General features: G+C 45.5%; 1 long non-coding RNA gene across 1 annotated transcript; it reads right to left on the minus strand.

Annotated features, from left to right (window-relative positions):
- Nucleotides 1-2,635: 2,635 nt before the first annotated feature.
- LOC140719822 (uncharacterized) lies at nucleotides 2,636-12,547 on the minus strand. The gene is made up of 3 exons (XR_012097013.1): nucleotides 12,488-12,547; nucleotides 11,762-11,827; nucleotides 2,636-2,713 (listed from the first exon to the last, which is right to left on the minus strand). It is a non-coding gene; the product is annotated as an uncharacterized lncRNA (long non-coding RNA).
- Nucleotides 12,548-13,983: the final 1,436 nt, after the last annotated feature.

A 13,983-nucleotide genomic window follows, 5' to 3' on the forward strand; every position in this document is an offset into this window, starting at 1 on the left:
TCTATCTATCTATCTATCTATCTAAATGAACCAAAGGTGACAGGAAGAGAAATGGACTTGGTGAGCGGAGTACCTTCTTCAGTGCTGACATTATTCTGTGAGAAGGCCGATGTTACATATTTAGAAAGTTGACTAATAGAACCGGTTAACCAGTCGCGGCCACCGGAATCGCCGCTGCAGGGGTGCTTGTCATCGTGTTGGGAATATAGAAACACCGGGGCGCATTGGGGTTGTCACCCATCTTTAGACTGAGCCATCGCCTCATTTTGCGTCTGGTTAGAGATATCACGTTACTTCCTCTACAACAGCAGCTGATGCTGCATTCTCGGTCTCAGGCTGTCTTCTCTGTTCTCCTGGATGTTGCCGACTAAGTTAACGCAGTCGAGGTGAACTTGATGGAATTTCTCCACAATGTGAACTCCCAGTGTCCCATCTCTTCAGTCCCGTCGAGAGAAAGCTGCTGTAAGTATACGGACACAGGGACACTGCTGAGCTTGTGCCTCTTTCACATTCCCTGGACAGGTTTCACTGCGTGCTTTGATGTAGATTCAGATTCACTTATTTATGATTTGTACATTAAAAAATACAGGCAGGAAAATTGAGAAAGCCTATAGAATATACAGCAGTACATGGCTGGAACAGACCCTTAAGTGCATGGTCTATGTGCTGACCATGATGTCAGCTTAAATTCCACATCTGCCTGCACGTGATCCATGTACCTCCACTCCCTGCAGGACATTTAGAAACATGAGCTGCTTTAGAAAATATTTTTTTTTTAAATGGGAAGTTCGGGACAGGAAAGACAGAGTTAATGTTTCAAGTTAAACACTTCATAAGTTGCTCTGATGGTGTGTCTCCTATGATCCAAAAATTAACTCATTTATCTCAAGCCTTCCCCCCCCCCCACCCCCCTCCCCGAGCTAACTGCCCTGTTCGGGCCAGTATTTTGCCACCAGTACCTGTGGACCAGTTATTCAGCATCCTTTCACGTGGCCTGGAATAGGGTACGTCCTGGAAATCTAAATACATTTTAATCAATCTATATTCCCTCCAATACATCCTCAACGATCTCTAGTAAGCTTATCACACATGATTTTCCTTTTGCATAAAACTATGTTGGCTCAGCTTTGTTGTTTTTTAATTTTCTAAATGTCCTGCTATTCCTCCTGATATCTGATTCCAACATTTCCCCAAGGACAGCTGTTATACTTTCCTGCTTACTGTCTCCCTCCTTTTTTGAATAACTATGTAACATTTCGCTTGCCCACTCCTCCGGGACCCTTCAGAATGTAGGAGCTGTTGGGGAGATACAACACAGTAACAAAGTCTGCACGGAGCAACAACTGACCCAAACCTCACGTTAATCCCATTTAAATAAAATTTTATACCCGTGCTCAGCAACTGCCTCCAGGTTCAACCTACAAACTGTGAGAAGTTTACAGTAGCCAATTACACTACCAGGCAGCTTGTCAATCAGATGTGGGAGCAGATCAGAGTACCCAGAAAAAGTCCACATGGTCACAGGGAGAAGCATGCAAACTCCACACAGACAGCACCCAGAGTCAGGATTGAACCAACACTGTAAGTGGTTCTTCTAGCAGGGCCACTGTAATGCCCTTGGCCGATTACAACCAATGCATTGCTCTCTACTCTCTTAAAGAACCTGGGGCGCAGGCTATCTTGTCCAGAGGATGCGTCGGCCTTTAGCTACAATAGTTTGCCTCGTTTTCAGAATCAGGTTTGTCATCGTGGTCACGTGTCATGAAATGTGTATCGCGGCTGCGGGACAGTGCAAGACATATAGACATAACGTAGTGTTCATTGGTTTGTGCATCATTCAGAAATCTGACAACAGGAAGTTCTGTTCCTAAAAAGTTGAGAGTTAGTTTTCAGGCTCCTGTGCCTCGTCGCAGATGGTAGGAGTGAGAAGGGGGCATCTCCCAGGTGGTGAGGGAACTTAGTGATTGATGCCGTCTTTCACATTTTAAAGGTGTCGTTAATGTTGGGGAGGCTTACACCAATGATGGAGCTCTTTGTGTTAGAGCCTCAACACCAGCGATACAACTGGTCAGAATGCTCTTTACAGTACATCTACGGAGATTTGCTGGAGTCTTTGGTTATACACCGAATCTCCTCAAACTCCTAATGAAGAGTAGCCATTAGCATGCCTTCTTGGTGACTGCATAGTTTTTGCTTTTAGTGATAGGGATTGTTTTAATTGCCTCGCTCCGTAGAGCTATCATCTCCAGATTTTTTTAAAAATTTGCATCAACTGTGCTTTTAACGTGCTGGAGTATTTTATTTCTTGAGGCACAGGCCATGGTCTGAAGTTGTTCCAATGACGCTGTGAGCAGACGTACTCAATGAAGCTGGTGGAGAGGCCTAACCCCAATGTGACCGAGATCAGAGTCCCAAAACAAAGCTGCTGGGAATATAATAGCAGAACAAGATAAAGATTAGCTTTACTTGTCACATGTACATTGAAACATTGCAGCCCGCAGTGTAACGCATTGTTTGCATTAATGCCAGGCTGGGGGGCAGCCCGTAAGTGGCACCATTCTTCCGGCACCACCACAGCACGCCCACAACTTACTACCCTTAACCTGTACATCGTCGGAATGTGCAAAGGATCTGGAGGGAACTCATGCAGTCACGGGGAGAACGACCATCATCTTCACACAGAGCAGCAGGAAGTGAACCGGGATTGCTGGCACTGTGAACAGACAGACAGACATACTTCATTGATCCCGAGGGAAATTGGGTTTCGTTACAGCCGCACCAACCAAGAATAGTGTAGAAATATAGCAATATAAAACCATAACTAATTAAATAATAATAAGTTAATCATGCCAAGTGGAAATAAGTCCAGGACCAGCCTATTGGCTCAGGGTGTCTGACCCTCCGAGGGAGGAGTTGTAAAGTTTGATGGCCACAGGCAGGAATGACTTCCTATGACGCTCAGTGTTGCATCTCGGTGGAATGAGTCTCTGGCTGAATGTACTCCTGTGCCTAACCAGTACATTATGGAGTGGATGGGAGTCTTTGTCCAAGATGGCATGCAACTTGGACAGCATCCTCTTTTCAGACACCACCGTCAGAGAGTCCAGTTCCACCCCACAACATCACTGGCCTTACGAATGAGTTTGTTGATTCTGTTGGTGTCTGCTACCCTCAGCCTACTGCCCCAGCACACAACAGCAAACATGATAGCACTGGCCACCACAGACTCATAGAACATCCTCAGCATCGTCCGGCAGATGTTAAAGGACCTCAGTCTCCTCAGGAAATAGAAACGGCTCTGACCCTTCTTGTAGACAGCCTCAGTGTTCTTTGACCAGTCCAGATTATTGTCAATTCGTATCCCCAGGTATTTGTAATCCTCCACCATGTCCACACTGACCCCTGGATGGAAACAGGGGTCACTGGTGCCTTAGCCCTCCTCAGGTCCACCACCAGCTCCTTAGTCTTTTTCACATTAAGCTGCAGATGATTCTGTTCGCACCATGTGATAAAGTTTCCCACCGTAGCCCTGTACTCAGCCTCATCTCCCTTGCTGATGCATCCAACTATGGCAGAGTCATCAGAAAACTTCTGAAGATGGCAAGACTCTGTGCAGTAGTTGAAGTCCGAGGTGTAGATGGTGAAGAGAAAGGGAGACAGGACAGTCCCCTGTGGAGCCCCAGTGCTGCTGACCACTCTGTCTGACACACAGTGTTGCAAGCGCACGTACTGTGGTCTGCCAGTCAGGTAATCAATAATCCATGACACCAGGGAAGCATCCACCTGCATCACTGTCAGCTTCTCACCCAGCAGAGCAGGGCAAAGCGTCACACTCCTTGCTACTGCGCTGCCTGATACTCAGCAGGGGCAGGCAGTGTCTGGGGGGGGAAGAGAAAAAGGCAGCAGAGTCTCTCTCTATAGACGCTGTCTGACTTTCCAAGCCTTCCTGTTCTTAATTCAGGGATGAGGATGAAGCCAGTGGCCAGTTGACTTACTACCAAACCTCAGGGAGCTCTAATGTGATACCCGCGACCTCTAACCTGTACCTTTCAGGTCTTTCTGCACTCAGGAGAATAAAATATCTCTCAACTTGTATACATTCACACCGTAACCTGGTTTCAGCTTATGGGGGGGAGAGGGGGTTGGTGAGAGAAGGCTGAGTGGATCAGTGGAATTACCTTCAGTGAAGAGATTAAAGATGAATCCAACTGAGATGCTTACGATAAGTAAAAAAGATTGGACTATTGTAATGGAGGATTTGATAGTTAGGGGGTGGACAGGAGATTCTGCGGCTGCAGAAGAGATTCGAATGGTATGTTGCCAAGGTCCAAGATGTAACAGAACATTTTCAATAGGGAGTGTGGGGGGAATATCGCGTGAACACCAGTGAGGTCCTGTGGAGTGAATATCAGGAGCTCTAGAGAAGTTTAAAAGCAGAGGACCTCGAGGGCCGTGACCTCTGGATTACTCCCAGTGTCACGTGACAGTGAGGGTAATGAATAGAATGGCAGATGAATGTGTGGATGAAAGTTTGGTGTCGGAGGCAGGGATTCAGATTTTTGAGCCTCTGGGACAGAGATAACCTGTAACCTGAACTGGAGGCGGACCGGTAACCTGTCAGGCTGAATCACTGGTGCTAGGGTGGGTTTAAACTGGTGGTGGGGGGGGGGGGGGGGGGCGGGTGGAATTCCAAGCTTCAGGGAGGCAAAGGAGAAGCTGAAAAGTGATGCAGAAATCAGTGACTGCTAGTTGAAGAGAAATGACAGGTAGGAGTATAGCCAGGAATGAGGAAAGACTATTGGATAAAATAGCAACTATTTCAATACAAAAGGTCGGGCAGGTAAAGTGGATGAAGTGTGGGCTTGGGTAGCTGTGTGGGACTGGGATATTATAGCCACTATGGGCCCAAGGCTAAGGGTGGGACAGGACTGGTGTATGGGTGGGTACTTTAGGCAGGATAGAGACAGAGGAAAGAGAGGAAGTGGTGTTGCATTTTCGAGAAAGGAAGTGGAATTACTGAAGGACCATCCAGTGAAGCTCTATAATAGGTGTCTCTAAAGTAGAGCTGAGAAATGAGATAACCACATTGTTGGGATTGTACTATAGGCCCCCCCCAAAGGTCAACAGAAAGTACAAGTATACTGAGAAATAGTGCAGAGAATAATAGGGTTGTCATAGTAGAGGATTTTAACTTTCCTAACCGAGACTGGGACTGCCAAACTGTTAAAAACATAGCTGGTGTGGAATTTGTTCAGTGCGTTCAGAAAAGTTTCTTTGGACAGTATATAGAGGGCCATACCAGGAAAATGTCGAACCTCAACTTACTCCTGGGTAACAGGATGGGAAATGTGACTGAGATGACAGTGGTGGAGCACTTTGGGACGAGTGACCATCGATCTATTGGTGGCGAATTTTTAATGTATGAGATAGGAGCTTATGGAGTCGTTTGTTTGTGTGCAAAGGGATCACAGGCAAGTGGGAAACTGCGAAAGGAAAGGGGATACTGAGAGCTCCAAGTCTGCGTGTGGCTGTTACGTGAAGGACAAGGCTGGTAGGAGTAGGGAAGATGAGAGATATTGAGGTTCTGGTCAGGAAGAGAAAGGAGGCATGGGTGAGGTACAGGCATCAGGATCAACTAAATCCCTGGAGGATTATAAGGGATGCAGACATGTACTCAAGAAGGAAATCACACGGGCAAAAAGGGGGCATGATGTAACTTTGGTAGAGAAGATTGGGGAAAATTCAAAGAGATTTTATAAATATATTAAGGGAAAAAGAGAAACGAGAGAGAGAGAGGGTTACATTTACAAGGATGTTGCCAGGACTTGAGAAACTGAGTTACAGAGAAATAGGTTAGGACTTTATTCCCTGGAGCGTAGGAGAATGAGGGGAGATTTGATAGAGGTATATAAAATTATGATGGGTATAGATAGAGTGAATGCAAGCAGGCTTTTTCCACTGAGGCTAGGGGAGAAAAAGACCAGAGGACATAGGTTAAGGGTGAAGGGGGAAAAGTTTAAAGGGAACATTGGGGAGGGTTCTTCACACAGAGAGTGGTGGGAGTGTGGAATGAGCTGCCAGATGAAGTGGTAAATGTGGGCTCACTTTTAACATTTAAGAAAAACTTGGATAGGTACATGGATGAGAGGGATATGGCCCAGGTGCAGGTCAGTGGGACTCGGCAGAAAAATGGTTCGGCACAGCCAAGAAGGGCCAAAAGGCCTGTTTCTGTGCTGTAATGTTCTATGGTTCTATGGTTCTATTTGTGTGGGATCACAGGAGATGGGCAAGATGCATTTTTTCAGAAGTACACAATTACTTTGGAACTAGGAAAAGTAAATGGGGAGATCTTGGAGAATTTTTTTTCAATAGAGGCGGTGCTGGGTGTCTTAAATGGTATAAAGACAGCTAACACCAGGGCCTGACTGGGTGTATCCAAGATCACTGCTGAAGGCTGGAGATAGATGTCATTGCGGGAGGCCTGGCCGAGATACTTTCACAATAGTTATCCATGGGTGAAGTGCCAGTAGATGGGAAGGTAGCAAATATTGTTCCCTTACATAAGAAAAGTGGCGAAGAAAAACCTGGAACCTACTAAGTTGAACATCTGTGGTAGGTAAGTTACTGGAAAGGATAAGATATACGTACGTCCGGAAAGACAGGGCTAGATTAGCGATAGTCATCTTGGCTTTGTGCATGGGAAATCATGTCCTACCAACTTGGCTGGGACTTTTTGATAAGATGACCAGGGATCTTGATGCAGGATGGTAGGCAGGGTTTTATATTGACTTCAGAACGGCCTTTGCTAAAGTTTGACATCGTAGGCTGCACAGGAAGATTTGATGGAATGGAATCCAAGGAAACGTGGCTAATTGGAGATACATTTGGCTTGATGGTAGAAAGCAGAGGGAGATGGTAGAAGGTTTTTTCCATGGTTAGAGGTCCATAACTAGTGGTATTCCTCAGGGGTCAGTGCAGGGCCATCTAAATGTACAAGTCATGGTTAATACCTTAGCAGATGATGCTGAAATTGGTGATATCGTGGACAATGAAGAAGGTTATCAAAAATATAAAGAAATCTTGATCAACTGAGTAAGTGGGTCAAGGAAAGGCAAATGGAGTGTGAGGTGTTGCATTTTGGAAAGATAAATCCAGGTAGGTCTTTGTCAGTGACCTTGGACAGTGTGGCAGAACAGAGGGCCTTGGAGATACAAGTACATAGTTCACCTAAAATAGAGTCACGGGTAGACTGGGTGATGGAGAAGGCTTTTGGCACATTCATAATTCAGGACACTCAGAATAAAAGCTGAGAGGTCATGGTGCAGATTTGTGGGACACTGGGGAGGCGACACATATCATGTTCAGTTTTGGTCTTAGGAAAGATGTTATTAAACAGGACTGCAGAAAAGACTTACAAGGATGCTGCCCGGACATAAACGACTAAGTTAAGGGGAGAGGTTGGATGGGCTAGCACTTTAATTCCTTGCAGTGTAGGAGACTGAGAAGTTATCTTACAGGGGTGTATAAACTCATGAAGGACTTAAACAGGGTAAATGCACACATTTTTTTCTCAAGGTTGGGATATTAAGGACTAGAGGTCATAAGTGTAAACTAAGAGTGGAAAGGCTCTTGAGCGGCAACGCTTTACATACGGATAGTGTATGGAATCAGCTGCCAGAGGATGTGATTGCAGTAGACCCCATAACTACATTTAAAAGACAATTGTACAGTTACATGGATTGGAAAGGTTTAGAAGGTAATGGCCAAACACTGACAAATGGGTCATCTTGTATGACATGGACAAGATAGGCCAAAGGGCCTGTTTCCATTCTGTATGACTCTACAGTAGGAAAAACTATTTTCTGTGTGGAAAGACCAGAACTAGGCAGGATAATTTTAAAATGTACAGCCACAGAATCTCAGGGAGCAGCCCTTCACCAATATAGCCGTGGGAACTTGGAACTGCTGTGCTTTTCAAGATGTGGACATCATCCTCGATATTAGAAGGTACTGCTCATCTCTGCTAGCTGTTGGACAGAGAAGTTGGCTCAGCCAATTCAGAGACCAACTATACTGGTGAGCAAGTGGTGACAGATTTCCCCCTCCCTGAGGGTATCAGTGAACCTGAGAGGTATTTAACAATAATGTTGTGGTTTTGATGTTTGCCAGTACCAAAGATGATTTTAAATAATCCCTGATTATTAATCTGAATTTAAATTTGAATGTATTTATTAGAACATTTGAATTTACGTCTTGGGCTACTAGTCTGGTACTAGTGTTGCAATCTCGCATTTTTCCCGTGAACAAAAACCATTGGGAATAAATGACTACTTGAAGACGAGATTGATGCTTGTTTATAAGAAGATCTTAAGGGTTAATGACAGAGAAGGGATAGAATGAATCTCACTGTAGAAAAGCCGTAAACATTGGATTGCAGACAGAATGAAGACATCCAGGGTGAACCCTGAGTTTGACTTGCAGTCTTCTCAAGACATCTTGTTGAGTTATTTCATTAGCTGCTGACAGTTTCATACTAGAGCTTTCAGCAATCAAATTAACCCTGCCACAGGAGACTCTGATAACAGATCGGAGCATACCAAAATGATCAGCTATCTTCATCTTGCAGATTGGAAGACTGCCGATAGTGAGGAAAGCTATCCTAGTGCGAACAAAGGTCATCCTTATTTATGTAGTGACATTCCATTGATAGCTTTCTGGGGTTCATAGTGAACTTCGAAGCTGGCCTTGGACATTAGAGAGGTGACCCTTAGACGGGCCACTTCATAGGTTGCAGGTGGCCAGAGGACAACTGAACTGATGGCTTGCCCAGGTCTCAGCTGAGAGAATAGGGAATGGCTGTTCAAAGTCAGCCAGGGCGACTCAGATCAGGCCCTTTGACCCGTTGAGTCAGGATCATCTAGTCGCCATTTGGACTAATCCAGCACCGGTCTCGTTTTAATATTTCCGCATTCCTGTCAGTTTTTGCAAGATATTTCAATGTGGACAAAAGCTTCAGAGAGAAGCAGGTTTTAAGGAGGTGGGAGAAGAGACAAAGAGGCATGGAGCCAAGGGACCATTGATGATGCTGGCCCCTCCTTCCAGGATGGAGGGAGTCTTGGCAATGGCAAAATAAAACGGAATATCTCAGGTAGACGATGAAACTCCCGTTGAAGGACAATCATTATGTGGAACTCCTGCATTCATCAGCTTTCATTGCTTTCATTTTGTGAAGGTCTTTCCAATGTGGGCTGCTTTATTTGACAAGGAGTTGCAAATGGAGTTCAAAATGGAGCAGTCATCAGCAAAAATCCTTACTCGGACCCAACGATGGAAGGAAGGTCTCTGAACAATCAACTGAAGATGGTTGGATGGAGGAGAAACTCTGGCACTGATGTCCTGGGGCTGAGTGAGGGGTAAGATGCTGACCATTAAAATATTTTCCTTTAGATTGCCTCCAGCTTTACCAGGGCTCCTCTACGTAATTCAGATAAATGCTGCCATGATATCGAGCACTCACTCTCACCTCACCAGTGGAATTCGCCTCTTTATTCAGCCTGGACCGGGAACATGATAATGTCTGGACTGAGACGTCCCAGTGGAACACGGACACCAGTGCGCAGGTTGCTGGTGAGAAAGCACAGCGTCATGGCAGTACCTAGCAAGGTTTGGATTTGACTTGCGTTTTGTGCCCAAGAACCACCCAGACATCTTCTCACATTGTCCGGTGTTTTAAATGTACTCGAGCATCATGGCCCGTGGTGAAGCTAGTCCTGGAGCGCAGATTTTCAGTTCACCATCTGAAGCAGAACCTAGATCAGGTTTATTATCATAGGAGCCGAATCAGGACATTCGGCCCATCGAGTCTGCCCCACCACTTCATGGTGGCTGATCCATTTCCCTTTCATCCCCATTGCCCTGCCTTCTCCTTTCAGGACCCATCAACCTCCGCCTCAAATACACACACAGTGACCTGACCTCCATAGCTGACCGTGGCAACGAATTCCACCATCCTCTGGCTAAAGAAATTCCTCCTCATCTCCATTCTAAATGGATCTATTCTCAGGCTGTGTCCTCTGGTCTTAGGAAACATCCTCTCTGCATCAACTCAATCAAGGCCTTTCAACGTTCAATAGGCTTCAATGAGATCGCCCCTCATTCTTCTAAGTTCCAGCGAGTTAAGGCCCAGAGCCATCAAACACTCATTAAGCCTTTCTTTCCCAGAATCATCCTCGTGAACCTCCTCAGGACCCTCTCCGATGTCAGCGCATCCTTTCTTAAATAAGGAGACCAAAACCGCTCACAATACTCCAAGTGAGAGTAGTCCATATGTCATGAAATGGTTTGTTTTGTAGCAGCAGTGCAGTGCCAAATGTTTGAAAATACTGTCAGTTGCAATAAAAAAATGAATAACTAGTGCAAAAGGGGTAGTGTTCATGGACAGTGCAGAAATCTGATGGTGGAGGGGAGCAAGCTGTGTCTAAAATGATGAATGTGGGTCCTATACTTCTTCACTGATGGTAGTAATGAGGAGAGAAACGTTGTGTGGTCCGTAGGCTTTGCTGAATCCAGTATTCTCTGCTGTTCTTGATAACCACGTAGACAGAATCACATTTGATCCTATGATATATTGGTTGGAACCTTGTCTTATGAATGAAGGATGGTTGAGGTTGCCTGAGGGCAATGGAAGGGCCCAGGGCATGCAGTATCCTACCATCATTGAGGATAAGGTTCAAGGCTACTCTAGAAGCCTCCTCCTCCTCCATTCACCATTTTATTATCTACCGCCCCCCATTCACAATGAAATGGGGGCAGGACTGGAGAGCTTTGACCTGATCTATTGGTATGGAATATTTAACTCCATCTATTGAAAGCTGCACACTGTGTTTGACCTTCACTGGGTTGGCACCTCATGTTTAGATGTTCCAAGACTGTCCCTCCGCACCCTTGTTCCCACACTGTATTACTCGCTGACTCCTCACTGGACAAGAGTTGAACCCCTGACTTGATTGAACAGTGGAGTGAAAGATGTACCAGGCCATTCGAATATGGATTGAGACAGTGCTGCTGATAGCCCACATCACCTTACACGTCCGCAGTTTTGAGCTGCTAGGTTGGTTCCAAGTCTATGCTATTCAGTTCAATTATAAGGGCCACAAAACACAATGGGTGGTGTCCTCGATTTGAATTCAGGGCCTTCTCCTCACCTGTCCATCACCTCCCCCTGGTTGCCCTCCTCTTTTCCTTTCTCCCATGGTCCACTGTCATCTCCAATCAGATTTCCTTTTCCTCATCCCTTTCCTCTTCCACCTATCCCCTCCCAGCCTCTCAGTTCATTCCACCTATCGTCACCCTCACCTGGTTTCCCTATCACGCGCCGAGTTGTAATCCTTCCCCTCCTTCTTACGCTGGGTTCTTCCCCGCTTCCTTCCCAGTGCTGACGGCGGCAGGGACGCAGGTTCAAATCCTCCTGAAGGAATCAGCTAAAGCCATTAATGGGGATGGGAAGTTCTCCTTGATGCAGGTGGGATAAACTTTCCTTCTGTGGCCTGACTGGCTCTTAAAGTTGGTTGAAGGGGGAGAGGGGAAGTAGTGGATCGGTAGGGGTAGTGGAGGGTTTGCATGCACCACACTGCAGCCCTGTTAAAAGAGAACAGCGAACGGTCTGCAGTAAGGAAGGGCTATCATACGTTTCTAGTAATAGGGCTAGGGTTTTACCCAGCTGGTGTCTGACTGCGTTTGTGCCTCTCTCAGTTCTACTCACATTATGTTCCTTCATTCACTTGACTTTTGAATTCTTATCTGGCATCACCTTATATGGAAACTTCAGCTGGCGAGAAAATAAAAAAAGAAATCTGTAAATAGTTTAATGCAAAAATACTTGGCTCCACACTGCGAGCTCTCATTTCTCACCGAACTGTTTTGAGTTTGGTTACATTTGAAAGATGCGAACCAGATGTTCGATCCCCCAAGCAATTACCGTTCCTCTTTGCGGCCTCTGGAAGGTCAGTGGCAAAGAGCACAGTTTGGATTTACAGCAGGAAAAGGGTCAGAGACTATTTTTGGACTAGGAGGAGCATATTCCTCCCTCTCGGCACGCACACAGATCACAGAAGATGAACGCTATGTTTTCATAAACTCTTGTCCATTTCCTGTAATATTCCTCCTAACAAGCTTCCTGTGTTTGAACAGCCTTACTGAGGTTATTAAAAAATTTACAAGAATTTCTCTTCCCCCGCTGTGATTGGTATCATAGAAATGATCCTGTGGAGAACTCACCCAACAGAAACGGACTCCGATGCCGAAAGCCAGCAGCAGGCCAGAGTTGGTTTATGACCAGAGAGAAAGGGAACCCCGATTCTACACATCCCCACAAAGTATTCTGCCCCATTCCAAGGCACAGAGGGCTAGAAATCCAGTCAGGCAAAACCATATCTCCAGGAATCAATCTGGCCCTTTCCAGATTAGAAGCAGCCAAATACATCATTACCTCATGTCCACTCTTTATACAGAGTGTCTGGTGACCTTCACGTGTAGTAAGGGGTCATACTTTTCCATGGCCGAACTCCATTGGCCTAAAGCAGACACCATGATCTGGTGTCATGGACAGGACAGGAATGGACAGGAGGAGGAGTATAGGAAACTGATACAGGACTTTGTGATATGGTGCAACTCAAACTACCTGCGTCTCAATATCACCAAGACCAAGGAGATGGTGGTGGACTTTAGGAGATCTAGGCCTCATATGGAGCCAGTGATCATTAATGGAGAATGTGTGGAGCAGGTTAAGACCTACAAGTATCTGGGAGTACAGTTAGACGAGAAGCTAGACTGGACTGCCAACACAGATGCCTTGTGCAGGAAGGCACAGAGTCGACTGTACTTCCTTAGAAGGTTGGCGTCATTCAATGTCTGTAGTGAGATGCTGAAGATGTTCTATAGGTCAGTTGTGGAGAGCGCCCTCTTCTTTGTGGTGGCGTGTTGGGGAGGAAGCATTAAGAAGAGGGACGCCTCACGTCTTAATAAGCTGGTAAGGAAGGCGGGCTCTGTCGTGGGCAAAGTACTGGAGAGTTTAACATCGGTAGCTGAGCGAAGGGCGCTGAGTAGGCTACGGTCAATTATGGATAACTCTGAACATCCTCTACATAGCACATCCAGAGACAGAGAAGCAGTTTCAGCGACAGGTTACTATCGATGCAATGCTCCTCAGACAGGATGAAGAGGTCAATACTCCCCAATGCCATTAGGCTTTACAATTCTACCGCCAGGACTTAAGAACTTTTTAAAAGCTATTATTAATGCTTTTTGAGATAGTGATTTAGATGCATATCGTATTTTTTACTGAGTTAAGTATTGTATGTAATTAGTTTTGCTACAACAAGTGTATGGGACATTGGAAAAAAGTTGAATTTCCCCATGGGGATGAATAAAGTATCTATCTATCTATCTATCTATCTGATCTGCACTCAGAACATCCACACCTGTGGGGCCGATCGGATGATTATTAAAAAGGTTATCGCAGGCCTTGGGGTTAGGTCCGACAGACTGAGGCGCAGGGGGGCATTCAACCTGCAGAGATTGCCACACACACACACACACACACACACACACACACACACACACACACACACACACACACACACACACACACACACACACACACACACACACACACACACACACACACACACACACACACAATAAGAATAGGCAAACATGAAAAAGGCATCACCTGCATGACTTTTCAGCTATGAACAACTTGATAGTCAAGTACAGTACATCCTTCGTGACTTGTTAATTAAAGAAAACAGGAATAAAGGAAAAACACTCAGCAGATCAGACCACAACTGTGGGAAGAGAAACAGAGATAACATTCAAGGTTGTTTAGGGAGTATTTCCAACACTTAATGTTTTTATTTAATCTGTTGTTTGTTTTAATTTTCAATTAATTAAGGAAACAGGATGGTCCACATTTTCCCAAAGATT

This window comes from Hemitrygon akajei, chromosome 32 (assembly GCF_048418815.1).
Source record: "Hemitrygon akajei chromosome 32, sHemAka1.3, whole genome shotgun sequence".
NCBI lineage: Eukaryota > Metazoa > Chordata > Chondrichthyes > Myliobatiformes > Dasyatidae > Hemitrygon > Hemitrygon akajei.